Below are 6750 nucleotides of genomic sequence, written 5' to 3'. Positions count from 1 at the left end.
CTCGTGATCCTCTTTCTGATTGCACCGGGTATTCTGCTTGGACTGGTGTACATGTGCACTGCCGACAGCACGGCGGTGGAGGTGATTGGATACATTGTGGGTGCAATCGTGGTTGTGGCGCTGGGTGGGGCCATCTTCTGGTACCAGAAGAAGGGCGGTCGAACGGTGTGGCACGCGTTTTTAGAGAAAAAACGCCAGGAACGCGAAATTCAAGACCCTGCTAGGTCGTCCACTCATTCAAACCTTGCAGTATAAAATAAGATTGTAGAAAGAAGCGTGCTTCTTGAAATATCCTCTCGTCCTTTCTACGACTTTCGAGTAAAATACTACTACTACTTGTACTAGTATTATTAATAGTAGTATTTTAGTGGCTGCTGCTCGCTATGAAAACGCAAACAAGAATAATTTGTTGTGAAAACTCTCAAATTTGCAGCTAATACGCACTCTATCAATGGTATTACCATGGGTTCGTACAGTATTATACTACGAAGTAGAATGCAGATCCATACTACTATTACTGAGGCGGAAATAGATTCCAGAAAACTATCGTACTTTCCCCACTTTTCTACTATCTTCACGTTTCTCAGAATCTTTATCAAGTAATATATTTTTGTTTGCAATTCATTATACTACCCGTGGGGAGCTATTTGTATTTTGCAGTGCAACTCGCTTTTGTGGATACGAAGCCAGGACCGCAAGTTTAGCAGCCTATATTGCTGAAAATGAAGCTACAATACCGGCAGCTTTTCCCCGTAAATGGGTGAAAAAATAGTATGTCCCTCATATTTAGCTAAATTTGTGTCTTAATCCACTTGCACATATTGTAATCGATGTGGCCACGAGGCTACACCAGCAAACAGTGCCTTATGTTTGAGCTGGTAAATCCTCCCAATTGAATTGTGCAGCTACGGGCGCAGTTGAGCGGTATACAGCATATGTGCCAGAATTGCAGATTCTAAAGTGCAATTCAAGCTGCTTTACTGAAACTTAGCGTAGATCACGGTTTTATGAACTTGCACTATCGTAAATACACCACCTGCTACTTATAAATCCAGCAAATCCAATCTAGTTTTGTCAAATCGCTGCAAAGAATATAAGGTTTATTGTGTTACTAGTGCTGGGCACCTGAACTCTACCAACCATTCCCAGTGGAGATGTGTTATCAAGCCGAGTCCGCTGTCACTACGCACATTGCTACTTTCACACCATACCATCATGAGCTTCCAGAAATCTTGTCTTCCACCGTCCGACATTTCCAGTTACACCGTTCACCCTAATTAGTCGTGTGACTTTAATATAGTCATGCATCGTACTTATACGAAAGTAAACTGTGCATACACCTTAATTAGTCATACACCACAATTAAACATACACCAAGATTAGGCATGCTGGCAACAGCAGCCATGCATTCTGTTACTGTACTTTTCATTCGCAACCTCCAAGTGTTTTCTCACTTTAAAACAGGCATGGTAGAAGAAGTGCCGCGCAAGCTTCAGCAGGTCGTTCCTCTCTGCGATCGTGTACGGTGCACCGACTGGATGGAGCTGGATCAAGCTCTCCGAGGTTCTAAAGGTCTCAACTGTCGACTTCTTTCCTTTCGCTGTTTTGCTCATCAGATAGAAAGGTGAACATGAACAAGGCTCGCGACTGGTGGAAGAAGCGTGTTGACACAGCTACAAGCCTAAAGACCCTAAGCAGCTCAAGTATACGAGTCGAAGACAACGTATCCGACATCAATTCGTCGTAAAAGCTCTGGATGGTAGGGGCAGCAAATTAGCGGAGCACTGGATGTGGCTATACCCAATGTTAATGTTGACAGAGTTTCAAAGACTACGGCGAGCTGGTATCAAGCTCTCGAACCAGCTTAATGCTGAAATGGACTTCGTCCTCATTCAGGATAGTGAGCACCCACGCTTCAACTCTCGCTTCAGTGTCAAGAACAAGCCATTTACGAGTCTTCTGACTCCTCGTCGCGTTCAAGACTTCTTGGAGCGCTACAACATCGTCTACAGGAGACACAAGGGCAAGAAGCAGGTCAGCGTTGAGAAACAGACTCAGATCGACATATCTATAGCGAAGCACAAGGGTGAGCTTAAGCGCCAGTTTGAAGAAGGAACGCTTCACCCTGATCAGCAGTACAACATGGACGAGAGCCACTTCGTTATTGACCTTGAAGACGCTGGACTTCGTTGGATCACAGTCCGTCAAATATCGCAGCGTTGTGTCAGGTATGTAATATGGGATCTACGCAGTGATAATTTAAATTAACTGTGTTGCTTATGCTATAGGTCGCGAGGGCATCATAATGTGTGTTCTTTTGAAAGGGGGTAGCGATGCACGCATCCTGTGTCCGATGCTGATATTCAAGAACAAGAACTCTAGCTACCCTATTCAACATCTTGCCGATTCGACGCCTGGTATGTGCTACCGGACTTCGCCGAGTGCGTTCATCAATGGACGCTTAATGTGTCAATGGCTGCGCGACCCAAGGTGCTGGGGCCGGGTGGACCGTTCGCGTCTGGACGGATTCTTTGGACGGACAACGCTAGTGGACATTGCGGTACAGACATCGAGAACACAGCTCACGAACTGCGGACGAAGGTGAAGCTTTTCCCTGCTAACGCCACCGAAAAAGTCCAGCCTGCAGAATAATTCCCAATTCAGCGTATCAAGGACCACTGGCATCGCCTTGCCGAGCGACGGAATACGGAAGCTATTCGGAATGGTGATTGGAAGACCGGCAATTCATCATCAGGAAAGTTTGCAAACCCTGGGAAGAAGTTCTTTCTTGAACTGGCAGCTGAGTACATACGCCTCGTCAACTTAGAGAAAGACAAAAACGGAGAAAATTGGGCAAAGAAGTTCATGGTTCAGTGCGGCCTGGATCTTCCTCGTGTCTGGAAAGTCGAGCAGCTCAGTAGAGAGCTTCAACAGATTATTGCGATGTATCCTGACGCTTTTAGCGACGGATACGAGGAAGCTGCCAGGTCTGCAGATATATAGTGGTACATTGTTTGTATTCATAATGCATAAATATATTTTCCACTTTTTTTCAAAAAGACTTACATGGCAGTTCCAGACCCCTAAGGGATCCTTCTGTGTTATCGCTACGCGCGGACTCGAACCCGCGATATTGCGCGTGGAACGACGCGGCTAAATCTCTCCACCAATGCCGTCGTTTATTACGAAAGTGCAAAAATGTCGCTCGTGACCTTTCTTGGAATAAACCGGTAATAGTCGTGCACATAATTTAGTCGTGCACCAAAATTGATCATGAACAATTTTAAGCATTTTGGGGATGCACGGTAAATAGTCGTGCCACGACTAATTAGGGTGAACGGTGTACCGATTTGTCAAACCGTTCCGTCATGAGTAGTAATCTTCCCACGTACATGACGCTTCTCCTAGTGTCCATGGCGAAGTTCGCTAACTAGTACGCATCCGTTATAATGTGTCCTGAATTTATGATTCCAATTTTTCACGGAGCATCGGTCTGACATTTTGCGCACAAGCCAAAACCAATGCAGCAATTTTAGGACATCGGTGGACGCCTTCTCTTTATGAGCCTTAAACAATTGCACTGTTGTCAACCACGCGTATGTGCGTCTATTCACCCGCTTGAGTAGACGGTGAGCCAATAAATTCAGCAATATTGTTGGCAATCTCTGGATTTCCAAGAGCAATAGTCGCGGTCCACACCCCTGTCTGCGCTCCCGTAGCCGAATCCTTTTCCAGAACTACACTCCCGCTTCCACCGGGTCTAGGGCTGTCCCCTAGATTGACCATAAAGAACCCGACTACCTACCTCCCCATATCCGCATTGGCTAAGGGGGTTGAGCAGTCCGTAGACCACTTTGTAATAATCCGATCGATGATATCCACTTGACAATTTTAATCACTAGTCAGCGGGAGTAGCCCTACATAAACCCTTCGGAAGGCGTCGATGACTACCCCCGTCGTCTCGTTTAGCATCGCTGCTTCCATTGGTCGTGAGACTCCCTCCGTATTTGGAGCTCTAAACGGCAGGCTCCAGATTCTGCGTTGAAAATTGCTTCAATTGTCGTGAAACAGATGGATTCGCTTCATAGCTGGTTTCCCTTTGTATCGCGTAGTGCTCGAGACGCAACGGTCTTCAAAAGCGGACTTGCGCTGGCAGCGCTACAGAGCTCTTCTTCGAGCGAGCGGCGATCGTTGAGACGACGAAGAAGACTCTGATCGTGGTGGGATTGACGTAGACACCACCATCCAGACGAGCAACAGTGGACAAACCTAACGAAATCAAGTCGCCGCGCGGGAATTGAGTGTGGTTGGAGCGAAAAATGCTACCGCCCTTCGCTGTGTAGACACAACGGAGAATACCCAAGTCGAAGCCGGTCCCCTCCATGCCCAGCAAAACGTGAGCCAAAATCGATTCATCAAACGCATCAAGAGCTGGAATAGCAACTACGATGCCCAAGAAGCCGTTTTAGAATGCTATAATTTATTTGGTGTTTATGTCTCTCCTCACTGAGAAGGAGGCAAGCGTGCCGAATAAGCTGTCAATCAACTGGCCTCGATTCGGAGTCTCTTTTAATCCGAGAACGATGGCGTGGTACGCTACGGAACCGATGGACAACCATGAACGAGAAGAACGGCAGCACGACGGTGAATTTGGACAAGAGCACGACCGGACGCCGGCGCAGGTAATGTGTTATTTATGGCTAAGCTATGAGCTGCTAAGATTCCGGTACACGCGGGTTAATGATGCCAGGAACGCGTTTATCGCATGCTTGAAAGAATGGCCCAGGACCGGCGTGATTTTCATGTGAGAAAAGATGGGAATTTTAATCAACGACGCCATGAAGAACATCTCCAACAGCAAGGCTTTCAGCTCCGCGAAAATGTTGCTCGAGCGACACATGTAGTAAGCGGTTTGCTTCTCGTGTTGAGTGGGAATCTCATCGACCGTAATGTCCTCTACAGCAGCGCTCCGCAGTATGATGTCAACTGCAACTCCATCAAGTGTTGAAGCGAACTTATGCTATGCTTAAAGCCCCTTTAAACAAATAATCCCCATCTAGAAATGATTGATAAGTTTGTCTATAAAATGCAAAATAGACCGATGCAAGTCGTATCTTAAACTCCCTAGTAGTAGTACTTGTCGTAGTATTTAACTGTCTGCTGCGGGTCGATATACTAACGCAAAAAGAATACTTTACTAGCTAGAAACATAAGAAAATCCTTAAGTTAGTGGGGACATCCGATTTTTCTACTGTGGCAACAGGCACCGGATCTTCGAAAATACCAGGTACATCCATAATTGGTCGGGGTGAAAGTTACCCGAGAATCTTATCATAACCACAACATAAAATAATAATCATTTTATTTGTATTACACTGAGAATACTGCTCACTTGTTAAACTTACTGTATTGGCACCGTCGCTGAGACGTGTACTGATCTCGGGGCTCTCTCAATTCGCTCGACCATTCGTTCTTCCACTGAAGCTAATTATTATATACATTCTTCGGTAATCTATCCGTTATTTATTCGGATTTTATCCAGAATATCGCTGTTTACAAGCTATTCCAACAGCTGAAGTTATCTATTATGTCATCAGCAGCCGGTACTCAAATGTGCAGGAATTGAAAACCCAATTTGAGCAACAATGGCAGTGTTATTAGCTACTACCTGATTTTTAATTTTTTTTTTCATCGTTATATTGATGCAATGCATGTGACGGAAATCATTCGTGAAGACTTCCACATGAGCGTGTCCAGTAAGAGATGGGACCGGTGTATGATTCAGGTTGGCTTGGATAGCAGGCAACACGTATGGCCATTCGTGATGATCCAGAGCGTATTTCATCAGCAACGCTCGAAGAACCTGCATGACGTCCTTGTTCAGTCGTTCGACCGTCCCATTCAGCCATGGTGAGTACACAGGCGTAAATTGGAGCTCCATTTTGAGTCTCGCTGCCAAATGCTTGACCATCTCGTTACGGAAATGCGTTCCTTGGTCGGATAGAAGCGTCTGCGGTAATCCGAATCGGGCATACCAAAGCGTCAATGCTTCCGCAGCGAAGTAGGCAGTGGGCGTAGCGCACGGAAACAGCTCACAGAAGTGCGACAGACCATCCTTCACAACCAGCAGGTAAGCGGGGTTACCTGTAATGGGCCCAACTCCAATTACATAAGTAGGTAGATATTTCTTTAGTTATTACATAAGTAGGTAAAGTGGCACACGGGTAGCGTGTGCCAAAGTGTCATCATCTGATTGGTTGATAGCGAGGACCCAGACTCACTTATTGACCAATCAGATATAGACATGTGTTTGAGTGGTTCACACGAGGCCAGGGGTAGCCGCCCTGGTCCTAAATAAACAGAGTTGAATTTGACCCAAACCTAAGACTTGGTTTTATTATTGCGAGCTTCCTCCGCACTATAGTGTAAGCTAGTAACGGTATCTCTTACCCCGTTACACCTGGTAGCACTTAGTAGTCCTTCCAACGACCAAGTCTACGATGAGCCAAGTCCAGATCTCCGGGGCGACCCTGGAGCATGCTGCATTCCCCCATCTCACTCGCGTGGAGTGGGAAGCGCTTCCCCGCCTCGTGGCGGTGTCCGGAGACGCTGTCGTCGCATCGCTGCTGAGCTCAGTGACGCCCGACCAGCAACGTCTTGCAGCACAAGAGTTCATGGAACGCGAGCTCGCCGATGCGAATCGGCGGGTGTCAACTCCCTCGCGTCCATCCCAGAATGACGTCGTCAAGA

The sequence above is a fragment of the Phytophthora infestans genome, genomic scaffold, assembly GCF_000142945.1.
Source record: "Phytophthora infestans T30-4 supercont1.143 genomic scaffold, whole genome shotgun sequence".
Taxonomy (NCBI): Eukaryota; Oomycota; class Peronosporomycetes; order Peronosporales; family Peronosporaceae; genus Phytophthora; species Phytophthora infestans.
This window is presented reverse-complemented; position numbering follows the sequence as displayed.